The 13,106-nt window shown below is 47.7% G+C and overlaps 1 protein-coding gene across 3 annotated transcripts in view; it reads right to left on the bottom strand.

Annotated features, from left to right (window-relative positions):
- FAM227A (family with sequence similarity 227 member A) overlaps window positions 1-12,994 on the bottom strand; it is a 130,860-nt gene extending 117,866 nt beyond the window's left edge. For all 3 annotated transcript variants that reach the window (XM_077452298.1, XM_077452300.1, XM_077452299.1), the window contains exon 1: window positions 12,735-12,994. The gene's annotated coding sequence lies outside the window, so the exon portion shown is untranslated. The remainder of the gene's footprint in view (window positions 1-12,734) is intronic.
- Between the last annotated feature and the right edge of the window lie 112 nt (window positions 12,995-13,106).

Genomic DNA, 13,106 nt, shown 5'->3' with positions numbered 1-13,106 from the left:
CCTCTGAGCTGGCCTCTCAGCTGTCGGATAATTGCCAGCTCCTATCTCTACACAGTGACTCACCTGTTGAGGATATCCTGCTCATCAGTCCTGCCTACTTTAGCCGTCCAGCCCAGATGATCTCTAACTTCACCTTGGTCAACATCACAGAGACTATCTCATGCGTTCCTGTTAAAGACTTGCTTGGCTGACATTCCTTCTGGCTCCAGATCCTGCTTGCTGTTCCACTAAGCTGATCTCTGGCTTCCTGACTTTCTGCCTTGTCTGACTATCCATTCCAGTTACCGGACTTTGACCATGTTTTGACTATGTTTGTTCTATTTACTTTTATTATTAATCAAGTGTGATTTAACTGTACTTCTGTTCTGACACTCTGACATGACCAGTCAGCTTTGACAGCTGGTGTTCTTCCAGTGCAAGGACAAGAGGGTTAGTATCAGATGGTGTGATGGGGATATTTTGTACTGGAAGAGGAAAAGTGTGGATTTGTGCTGTTAGGGGGAATCTGGGGGGTGACGGGTAAGATTTGATCTAAGAGGGGAAGTTTGGGGGGAGTTGTGCTGGCAGGGGGAATTTGGGCATAATGGGCAAGATTTGTTCTAGCAGGGGAAATGGGGGGGGGGGGGTAATCTAGGAGGGGATAAAGGATTTGTGCTAGAAGGGGAGATTGGGGTGGATTTATACTGGGAGGAGGGGGAATTTTAGGCATGCAGGCGAGGGGATTTTACTACTGTTTATAGATCTTGGGGGGGAGCTGTTTGGCATCTTCGCCATGGGCACTGTATGACCTTGTCCTGGCACTGGATATGCAATACTGTTATACTATGTATGAAAAACATGGCTGGAGTTACGCAGCCCTATTTGTTACAATGTTTTTTGTTTTGTTTTTTAACAGAAAAGGTTGTTACGATGTTTACTAATACATTGTACATTTCCATTTTAGAAAAACAATGCCCAGTTTACAATCCCTGAGAAAGGACTGTAAGAAGTTCGAAAACATGTCGGGTTTTTTCACAAATGGTCACGCGAGCTAGCCCGAAGACGCACATGGGTAGCTCTTTGTATGTCATGCTTTTGTGCTAAGTGTATTCATGTTGTAATACACCAATGTTTGATTAATGTTGTATGTAAAAGTTCACTGATTTAGATTGTTTTCGTCTGATTTAAATGACAATGATGTCCAAATAAATACATTTTTTTTACTCTTTAATATTAGTCTGCCTTACAGTCCATGAGGGGTTCAGTGTGCAATATTTGCACTTAGATTTGTACTATTTACATGGTGGACCTAGGCAGACTTCTCTCTGTTACACTCCATTCATCTTCATCTTTAGTTATAGGTGGCACTGATGAGTAGTGATGGCCGAACGGTTCGCCCGGCGGTCGTTTCGCGGCGAATTTCCGACTTTCGCCGTCCGCGGGTTCGAACGCCTTTTTCCGTCGTTCGCCCCGGCGGACTTACGTGTTTAATGTATACAAGAACTTTAACCTTTCGTGACACGTTTATCATGTGTTACAGGACAACCAATTGAGACATGACAGCTCATGGACACTTGGACATTCCCCCTAACCTATAAATACACCCGATCCGGTGGCCATTTTACATTCTTTCTTCTGTCACTGTAGGGAAAGGATCCTGTGTGGAGTAGGGACAGAGAAAACGCTAGCTATTTGGTACACAAAAGTTCTTTTCAGGACTGGTATAGGTGTTAGGTCAGCAGCCTGAGTTTCTTTTGTCAGTTTAGATAAAGGGACAGAGCGCTGTATGCTGCTATTTTAGGGACAGCTCAGCCAGATTAGTCTTTCTTCATCATCATCATCATCATCATCATTAGCTGTTACTATCAGGTCCACAAAAGAGCTGTTCCAGCTAATCGTTCCAGCCTACTCTTTTTTGCCAATTTGTATAGGGACAGGCAGGAAGCAGTGTGTCAGGCAGTGAGGATAATTTTAAAGACTTGCTGTTACTATTAGTTCCACAAAGGTTCTTTTCAGGACTGGTATCAGTGGTACGGTAATAGGCTTGTACACGTATAATATTCTTTCTTCCAAATATAGAAAGAATATTATACTTGACTGCTGCCCTTCTGCTGCAGTCTGCTAATCATTCACAACTCACTTGTTCCACAAAGCTCTTTATCAGGACTGGTAACTTGGTCTGTCTAGGGTGCTACGGTACATAGGCTTGGGTGCGGTACAGTCTGCTGTTCTGTAAGGACCGCTATCGGTCCACAATAGATAGGGTTGCCGTGCACTACTGCTGACCGCTGCCCTATACTGCAGCAGTCCTTCAGCGGTATAGGGACTGACGCACAGTCTGCTAAACACTAATACACAACCTGCTTGGTCCACAAAAGTTCTTATAAGGACTGGTAACTTGGTATAGGGTGCTACGGTACATAGGCCTGAGTGCGTTACAGTCTGCTGTTCTGTAAGGACCGCTATCGGTCCACAATACATAGGGTTGACGTGCACTACTGCTGACCGCTGCCCTATACTGCAGCAGTCCTTCAGCGGTATAGGGACTGACGCACAGTCTGCTAAACACTAACACACAACCTGCTTGGTCCACAAAAGTTCTTATAAGGACTGGTAACTTGGTATAGGGTGCTACGGTACATAGGCCTGAGTGCAGTACAGTCTGCTGTTCTGTAAGGACTGCTATCGGTCCACAATACATAGGGTTGCCGTGCACTACTGCTGACCGCTGCCCTATACTGCAGCAGTCCTTCAGCGGTATAGGGACTGACGCACAGTCTGCTAAACACTAATACACAACCTGCTTGGTCCACAAAAGTTCTTATAAGGACTGGTAACTTGGTATAGGGTGCTACGGTACATAGGCCTGAGTGCGTTACAGTCTGCTGTTCTGTAAGGACCGCTATCGGTCCACAATACATAGGGTTGCCGTGCACTACTGCTGACCGCTGCCCTATACTGCAGCAGTCCTTCATTGGTATAGGGACTGACGTACAGTCTGCTAATCACTAACACACAACCTGCTTGGTCCACAAAAGTTCTTATAAGGACTGGTAACTTGGTATAGGGTGCTACGGTACATAGGCCTGAGTGCGTTACAGTCTGCTGTTCTGTAAGGACCGCTATCGGTCCACAATACATAGGGTTGCCGTGCACTACTGCTGACCGCTGCCCTATACTGCAGCAGTCCTTCATTGGTATAGGGACTGACGTACAGTCTGCTAATCACTAACACACAACCTGCTTGGTCCACAAAAGTTCTTATAAGGACTGGTAACTTGGTATAGGGTGCTACGGTACATAGGCCTGAGTGCGTTACAGTCTGCTGTTCTGTAAGGACCGCTATCGGTCCACAATACATAGGGTTGCCGTGCACTACTGCTGACCGCTGCCCTATACTGCAGCAGTCCTTCATTGGTATAGGGACTGACGTACAGTCTGCTAATCACTAACACACAACCTGCTTGGTCCACAAAAGTTCTTATAAGGACTGGTAACTTGGTATAGGGTGCTACGGTACATAGGCCTGAGTGCGTTACAGTCTGCTGTTCTGTAAGGACCGCTATCGGTCCACAATACATAGGGTTGCCGTGCACTACTGCTGACCGCTGCCCTATACTGCAGCAGTCCTTCAGCGGTATAGGGACTGACGCACAGTCTGCTAAACACTAACACACAACCTGCTTGGTCCACAAAAGTTCTTATAAGGACTGGTAACTTGGTATAGGGTGCTACGGTACATAGGCCTGAGTGCAGTACAGTCTGCTGTTCTGTAAGGACCGCTATCGGTCCACAATACATAGGGTTGCCGTGCACTACTGCTGACCGCTGCCCTATACTGCAGCAGTCCTTCATTGGTATAGGGACTGACGTACAGTCTGCTAATCACTAACACACAACCTGCTTGGTCCACAAAAGTTCTTATAAGGACTGGTAACTTGGTATAGGGTGCTACGGTACATAGGCCTGAGTGCGTTACAGTCTGCTGTTCTGTAAGGACCGCTATCGGTCCACAATACATAGGGTTGCCGTGCACTACTGCTGACCGCTGCCCTATACTGCAGCAGTCCTTCATTGGTATAGGGACTGACGTACAGTCTGCTAATCACTAACACACAACCTGCTTGGTCCACAAAAGTTCTTATAAGGACTGGTAACTTGGTATAGGGTGCTACGGTACATAGGCCTGAGTGCGTTACAGTCTGCTGTTCTGTAAGGACCGCTATCGGTCCACAATACATAGGGTTGCCGTGCACTACTGCTGACCGCTGCCCTATACTGCAGCAGTCCTTCAGCGGTATAGGGACTGACGCACAGTCTGCTAAACACTAACACACAACCTGCTTGGTCCACAAAAGTTCTTATAAGGACTGGTAACTTGGTATAGGGTGCTACGGTACATAGGCCTGAGTGCGTTACAGTCTGCTGTTCTGTAAGGACCGCTATCGGTCCACAATACATAGGGTTGCCGTGCACTACTGCTGACCGCTGCCCTATACTGCAGCAGTCCTTCATTGGTATAGGGACTGACGTACAGTCTGCTAATCACTAACACACAACCTGCTTGGTCCACAAAAGTTCTTATAAGGACTGGTAACTTGGTATAGGGTGCTACGGTACATAGGCCTGAGTGCGTTACAGTCTGCTGTTCTGTAAGGACCGCTATCGGTCCACAATACATAGGGTTGCCGTGCACTACTGCTGACCGCTGCCCTATACTGCAGCAGTCCTTCATTGGTATAGGGACTGACGTACAGTCTGCTAATCACTAACACACAACCTGCTTGGTCCACAAAAGTTCTTATAAGGACTGGTAACTTGGTATAGGGTGCTACGGTACATAGGCCTGAGTGCGTTACAGTCTGCTGTTCTGTAAGGACCGCTATCGGTCCACAATACATAGGGTTGCCGTGCACTACTGCTGACCGCTGCCCTATACTGCAGCAGTCCTTCAGCGGTATAGGGACTGACGCACAGTCTGCTAAACACTAACACACAACCTGCTTGGTCCACAAAAGTTCTTATAAGGACTGGTAACTTGGTATAGGGTGCTACGGTACATAGGCCTGAGTGCAGTACAGTCTGCTGTTCTGTAAGGACCGCTATCGGTCCACAATACATAGGGTTGCCGTGCACTACTGCTGACCGCTGCCCTATACTGCAGCAGTCCTTCATTGGTATAGGGACTGACGTACAGTCTGCTAATCACTAACACACAACCTGCTTGGTCCACAAAAGTTCTTATAAGGACTGGTAACTTGGTATAGGGTGCTACGGTACATAGGCCTGAGTGCGTTACAGTCTGCTGTTCTGTAAGGACCGCTATCGGTCCACAATACATAGGGTTGCCGTGCACTACTGCTGACCGCTGCCCTATACTGCAGCAGTCCTTCATTGGTATAGGGACTGACGTACAGTCTGCTAATCACTAACACACAACCTGCTTGGTCCACAAAAGTTTTTATAAGGACTGGTAACTTGGTATAGGGTGCTACGGTACATAGGCCTGAGTGCAGTACAGTCTGCTGTTCTGTAAGGACCGCTATCGGTCCACAATACATAGGGTTGACGTGCACTACTGCTGACCGCTGCCCTATACTGCAGCAGTCCTTCAGCGGTATAGGGACTAAGAGTTTTGTCACAGGGTGATTTAAAAAATGACAGGCAGAGGAAGAGGCAGGCCCTTCCGCAGGGGTGGTAGGGGTAGGGCAGGAGCAACAGCCTTGAGCCAAAGTGGGAAGTTGCAGAAGGTGCGTTCAATTACTTTAAAGGACGCACCAGACTTGGTTGAGTGGCTCACTCAGCCTTATTCTTCTGCACCCTCCTCATCCTCTCGATCTGCACCCTCTTCTTCACTCTCTGCTATGTGCACCCCCAAAGACACTACCACCAACAACACCACCACCACCACATACCTTCCGCTTGAGTGCAAATGGGGGCCTTCATGCTCCAGTGTTTTAATAGGGACCCCCGTATAAAAAGCATGAGGGTCAAGGACCAGTACTGGGTGGCAACGTACTTAGATCCCCGGTACAAACACAAAATGGCGGAAATGTTACCGCCGTCGCAGAGGGCTGTCAGAATGCAGCACTTCCAGGCCTTGCTTCGAGAAATGCTGCATTCTGCTTTTGCGTGCGCTGGCAGAGGAGCAATTCCCACTCCCAGAGAAGGATTTGCGGGTACCAATCCAACAGCGCCTGCAAGAAGAGGCCGGTTTGAAGATGTGTTGGTGACTTCGGATATGAGGTCATTCTTTCAGCCGACCCATCGACAGGTGTCATCCGGATCCAGCATCAGGGAACGCCTAGACCGTCAGGTGTCCGACTACATTGGGTTAACGGCCGATGTGGACGCTCTGAGGAGTGATGAACCCCTAGACTACTGGGTGGGCAGGCTTGACCTCTGGCCAGAGCTTGCCCAATTTGCAATCGAACTGTTGGCTTGCCCCTCATCCAGTGTCCTGTCCGAAAGGACGTTCAGCGCAGCAGGGGGGATTGTGACCGATAAGCGTACTCGCCTAGCTCACGACAGTGTTAACTACCTCACATTTCTAAAAATGAATGAGGCATGGATCTCGGAGGAATTCAACACATGTGATCAGTAGACCATGTATATGTCTATAAACAATTTTTGGAATCAAGCACACAGACCTTCTTAATTCATTTGGCTCACTTCCCTGACCCAAAAAAGCACACCGTACTATATGCCCCTACCCTCCTCTTTGAAGAGGTTGAGCGGTGTCATATTTCTACTGGGGCTGCTTATTATGAGGGGTTCCCACCATCCCTGTGCTGTGCTGACTTCCTCCTGGGTGTTCTTATTATGAGGGGCTCCCACCATCCCTGTGCTGTGCTGACTTCCTCCTGGGGGTTCTTATTATGAGGGGCTCCCACCATCCCTGTGCTGTGCTGACTTCCTCCTGGGGGTTCTTATTATGAGGGGATCACACCATCCCTGTGCTGTGCTGACTTCCTCCTGGGGCTGCTTACGGTGCTGCTGTCAGCGCTGTATGTCACGGAGCTGCTGTCAGCGCTGTATGTCACGGAGCTGCTGTCAGCGCTGTATGTCACGGAGCTGCTGTCAGCGCTGTATGTCACGGAGCTGCTGTCAGCGCTGTATGTCACGGAGCTGCTGTCAGCGCTGTATGTCACGGAGCTGCTGTCAGCGCTGTATGTCACGGAGCTGCTGTCAGCGCTGTATGTCACGGAGCTGCTGTCAGCGCTGTATGTCACGGTGCTGCTGTCAGCGCTGTATGTCACGGAGCTGCTGTCAGCGCTGTATGTCACGGAGCTGCTGTCAGTGCTGTATGTCACGGAGCTGCTGTCAGCGCTGTATGTCACGGAGCTGCTGTCAGCGCTGTATGTCACGGAGCTGCTGTCAGCGCTGTATGTCACGGTGCTGCTGTCAGCGCTGTATGTCACGGAGCTGCTGTCAGCGCTGTATGTCACGGAGCTGCTGTCAGTGCTGTATGTCACGGAGCTGCTGTCAGCGCTGTATGTCACGGAGCTGCTGTCAGCGCTGTATGTCACGGAGCTGCTGTCAGCGCTGTATGTCACGGTGCTGCTGTCAGCGCTGTATGTCACGGAGCTGCTGTCAGCGCTGTATGTCACGGAGCTGCTGTCAGCGCTGTATGTCACGGAGCTGCTGTCAGCGCTGTATGTCACGGAGCTGCTGTCAGCGCTGTATGTCACGGAGCTGCTGTCAGCGCTGTATGTCACGGTGCTGATGTCAGTGCTCTGTATTACGGTGCTGCTGTCAGTGCTCTGTATCTCCTGCACCCTCTTGTTTGCCTACCCTGGTCCCTGACCTTCCCTCTCCTCCATTGCCTTCATTAGCTCCATAGTCCTGAATTGTCAGAACAATTTCCCAAATAAAAAAAAAATGCTTGTAGTTATCGATCCCAAATTCACCTCATACATGTATTATGCTATTGTCCAGGTGGTGGGACTACGTGCTACCCCCTAATAATTACCCCGTGGCCGCAAATTCGACCTAAAGGTTTGCGAAATTCGCCTCCCATTGAAGTCAATGGAGCCCGCGGCGAACGGTCGTTTTCGTGAACGTTTGTGTCCGTTCGCGTTTCGCGTTCGCGAAACGTCCCGTCGGAAGTTCGTCCATCACTACTGATGAGCAGTGATTGGCAGCACTGGTGGGCACTGATGGAACAGCACTAATAATCAGGACTCTGATAATTAGTGCCCTGATTATGACTGCTGAGGTCCCTTTAACAAATGATAGTTATCGGCTTTCTTCTCTCAGCGTGAGGAAAGAAAAGCTGATAACCATCTTGTGTTTACATCCTGTAATCAGCTGTCATTGGCTGACAACTGATCATATGGTAAAGGGCCGCTGTGATTAGCCCTTGATCTGTGGTCAGCTGAGTCTGAAGGGCCACAGAGCGTGCACCCGTGCGCTGCAGGGGGTGCGTGAGCAGCATGATCACAGGAGGGCATCCATGGATGCCCCCTCCCAGCAAACTAAGCCTGTGCTGTAGCCGTCTTTCGGCTATATCGTGGGCCGGAAGTAGTTAAAGGTCTTGCTCAGAGTCAAAGTCAGGGTCAAAGGTCCAAGTCAAAAGTCACAGTCAGTGTACATTTTTAAATTTGGTATCAGTGTCAGTGGGGTTGATTTATTAAAAAAGGAGAGTGCAAAATCTGGTGCAGCTGTGCATGATAAATCAAGTTCAATAAAGCTTTGACAAAAAAACTGGTAACTGATTGATGTCTATGCAGATCTACATCAGATTTTAATTCTCCCGTTTTAGTTAATCAATCCCATTGTATTTTTGGCAGGATAAAAAAAAAGCAAAATGTGCACTACTGTTTCTGGGCCTTACTACAGGCACAAACAACAAATAAATATGTTATATGGTATTATTGTGATTGTCAGGAGCAGGAGAATTAATTTTGGGTTGTTCAGGTGTAGGTCAGTGTTTCTCAACTCCAGTCCTCAAGGAACCCCAACCGGTCATGTTTTCAGGATTTCCCTCAGATAAAACGGCTGTGATAATTACTAAGGCAGTGAAACTGATCAAATTACCAGTGCAAAAATAATGGAAAGCCTGAAAACATGACCTGTTGGGGCGCCTTGAGGACTGGAGTTGAGAAACACTGGTGTAGGATATGGTAATAGCAAGAAATATACAGCTAATTTAAAAATATATATATATAATTTTACTATTTTGTGCCAGTTTTCTTTTTATAATAAAAAAATCAGGCGATATCCATTACTATTTACCACCAAATGAAAGCCCAAATTTGTCCTGAAAAATGTGGTATAATTCACCTGGATACATGGTAAAAGTTGTGATGATTTGTACAGTTTTATTAACCACTTGCCGACCGCCGCACGACGATGTACGTCGACAGAATGGCACGGGCAGGCATATGGGCGTACATGTATGTCCCTGCCTTCCCGCGGGTGGGGGGCCCGATCGGGCCCCCCCCCGGTGCCTGCGGCGGTCGGTATTCGTTCGGGAGCGATCCGGGATGAGGGGGCGGCCATTCATTCATGGCCACCCCCTCGCGATCGCTCCCGACGAATGGAAATGCTCCGTGACATCACTTCCTCTCCTGTAATGTAAACACAGGAGAGGAAGTGATGTAATCTCTCCTCCGTGTCGGTATTTTTCGTTCCGGCACCGAGAAGAGAGGATCGGTGAGTTGCACCAACACGACACTACACAGTAGAACATGCCAGGCACACTCACACCCCCCCTTCACCCCCCGATCACCCCCCCAATTACCCCTGCCCCCCCAGTCACAGTGACACCAATTGCATTTTTTTTTTTGCATTGGTGTCATTTGTGACTGTAATAACTGTAAGGGCAGTTAGGGTTAGCCCCCTTTAGTTCTAATGTACCCCCCTAACCCCCCAATAAAGGTTTAACCCCGTGATCACCCCCAGTCGCCAGTGTCACTAAGGCTGGGTTCACATTGCAGCGGTTTATGAGAACGGATGTGATTCGCACCGCACTGCAGTGCAAATCACATCCGATCTCTGAATTCGCGCCGCACCCGCCGCACCCGCCGCACCCGCCGCAAATTCGCACGAGACCCTTTTTTTGGTCCGCAGCAGAATCGGATCGCATGGGTGTTCACACCATGCGATCCGAGTTTGCAGATCGCACTGCGATATGCGAACTGATCTGGGGGTGTCATTAACATTTCACTGACACTCCCAGCAGTTCGCATAGGGCAGTGTGAACTGCCGCCGGGAGGCATGCGATGCGGGAAACCGCCGCGGATTCGTGGCGTTCCTGCATCGCTCCAGTGTGAACCCAGCCTAATAAGCGATCATTTTTCTGATCGCTGTATTAGTGTCACAGGTGACGCTAGTTAGGCAGGTAGGTATTTAGGTTCGCCGCAACTTTTTATAGCGCCAGGGACCCCCATATACTACCGCATAAAGCCCCCTGATTGCCCCCTAGTTAACCCTTTCACCAGTGATCACCATATAACTGTTACAGGTGACGCTGGTTGGTTAGTTATTTTTTTATAGTTTCAGGGCACCCGCCATTTATTACCTAATAAAGGTTTAACCCCCTGATCACCCGGCGGGTGTCATTTGTGACTGTAATAACTGTTAGGGCAGTTAGGGTTAGCCCCCTTTAGTTCTAAGGTACCCCCCTAACCCCCCCAATAAAGGTTTAACCCCGTGATCACCCCCCGTCGCCAGTGTCACTAAGGCTGGGTTCACATTGCAGCGGTTTATGAGAACGGATGTGATTCGCACCGCACTGCAGTGCAAATCACATCCGATCTCTGTGCGATTCGAGTTCAGCCATACAGATAGTATGGCTGAATTCGCGTTGCACCCGCCGCAAACTCGCATGGGACCCTTTTTTTGGTCCGCAGCAGAATCGGATCGCATGGGTGTTCACACCATGCGATCCGAGTTTGCAGATCGCACTGCGATATGCGAACTGATCTGGGGGTGTCATTAACATTTCACTGACACTTCCAGCAGTTCGCATAGGGCAGTGTGAACTGCCGCCGGGAGGCAAGCGATGCGGGAACCCGCCGCGGATTTGTGGCGTTCCTGCATCGCTCCAGTGTGAACCCAGCCTAATAAGCGATCGTTTTTCTGATCGCTGTATTAGTGTCACAGGTGACGCTAGTTAGGCAGGTAGGTATTTAGGTTCGCCGCAGCTTTTTATAGCGCCAGGGACCCCCATATACTACCGCATAAAGCCCCCTGATTGCCCCCTAGTTAACCCTTTCACCAGTGATCACCATATAACTGTTACAGGTGACGCTGGTTGGTTAGTTATTTTTTTATAGTTTCAGGGCACCCGCCATTTATTACCTAGTCTCACTAGTGTACCCCTAAATTTAGGGGTGTCTACTTTCCAAAATGGGGTCATTTGGGGGGGGTTTGTGCCATCTTGGCATTTTATGGCCTTCAAAACTGTAACGCCCTTAGAAAGCTTGAAGGTGGTGCTTGGTTTTCGGGGCCCCGTACGCGTCTAGGCTCCCAAAAAGTCCCACATATGTGGTATCCCCGTACTCAGGAGAAGCAGCAGAATTTATTTTGGGGTGTCATTTCACATATGCCCATGGCATGCGTGAGCAATATATCATTTAGTGACAACTTTGTGAAAAAAAAAAAAAAAAGTTTGTAATTTTCCCGCAACTTGTGGCAAAATATAAAATATTCCATGGACTCAACATGCCTCTCAGCAAATAGCTTGGGGTGTCTACTTTCTAAAATGGGGTCATTTGTGGGGGTTTTGTGCCATCTTGGCATTTTATGGCCTTCAAAACTGTAATAGGTAGTGAGAAGTGAAATCAAAAATTTACGCCCTTAGAAATCCTGAAGGCGGTGCTTGGTTTTCGGGGCCCCGTACGCGGCTAGGCTCCCAAAAAGTCCCACATATGTGGTATCCCCGTACTCAGGAGAAGCAGCAGAATTTATTTTGGGGTGTCATTTCACATATGCCTATAGCATGTGTGAGCAATATATCATTTAGTGACAACTTTGTGTAAAAAAAAAAAATAAATATTTTTTTGTCATTATTCAATCGCTTGAGGCAAAAAAATAAAATATTCAATGGGCTCAACGTGCCACTTATCAATTTCCTTAGGGGGTCTACTTTCCAAAATGGGGTCATTTGGGGGGGTTTTGTACTGCACTGCCATTTTAGCACCTCAAGAAATGAGATAGGCAGTCGTAAACTAAAAGCTGCGTAAATTCCAGAAAACGTACCTTAGTTTGTAGATGTGACAACGTTTGCGCAAACCAATAAATATACAGTTATTGACTTTTTTTTTACCAAAGACATGTGGCTGAATACATTTTGGCCTAAATGTATGACTAAAATTGAGTTTATTGGATTTTTCTAATAACAAAAAATGTAGAAAATATCATTTTTTTTCTAAATTTGCGGTCTTTTTACGTTTATATCGCAAAAAATAAAAATCGCAGAGGCAATCAAATACCATCAAAAGAAAGCTCTATTTGTGGGAAGAAAAGGACGCAAATTTTGTTTGGGTACAACATTGCATGACCGCGCAATTACCAGTTAAAGCAGCGCAGTGCCAAATTGTAAAAAGACCTCTGGTCATTGACCAGCAAAATGGTCCGGTCTGAAAGTGGTTAACAGATGTCAAAGATGCAAAACTGTGTTCATGTGTTAAGATTTGTGAAGAAGGGGTTAAAGAATTTGTAGAATAATAACAAAGACTATCAAGATAGTACAAATTATAGTTATGGTGTATAACTCAAATTTTCTTAAAATCTGAGCTATTTCTTACCCAAAGGATTTAGCCGTTTAATCCTGGAGGTTATCCCTTTAAATGAGAACGAGGCCTTGTATAGCGTCGCTGGTTACCATAGAAACGAGATGGACTCTACCAAAGGTTTACGTTGCGCTGTTACGGGAACGACAACTTTCCTTGTGAATGCTTCATTAGAACATTGCGGTTAAAAAAAACGCAAATAACACAATAAAAGAGTTTAGACCGCCTCGACGTTCCATACAAAAGCTCCTGTGTCCTTCCAGAATGGTACAATCCAGAAGCCCTGGCAGTTGAGCCGCCAACCGTTGCTGTGGCAACGCAGGCTTTTTGGACTGAACCATTTTTACAGTGTGGGGGTTACAATAGTCGTCTGTTCATTTATATCTA

This window comes from Lithobates pipiens, unplaced genomic scaffold (genome assembly GCF_037356315.1).
Source record: "Lithobates pipiens isolate NorthernLeopardFrog02 unplaced genomic scaffold, aLitPip1_a1.2 Scaffold_23, whole genome shotgun sequence".
Taxonomy (NCBI): Eukaryota; Metazoa; Chordata; class Amphibia; order Anura; family Ranidae; genus Lithobates; species Lithobates pipiens.
This window is presented reverse-complemented; position numbering and strand designations above follow the sequence as displayed.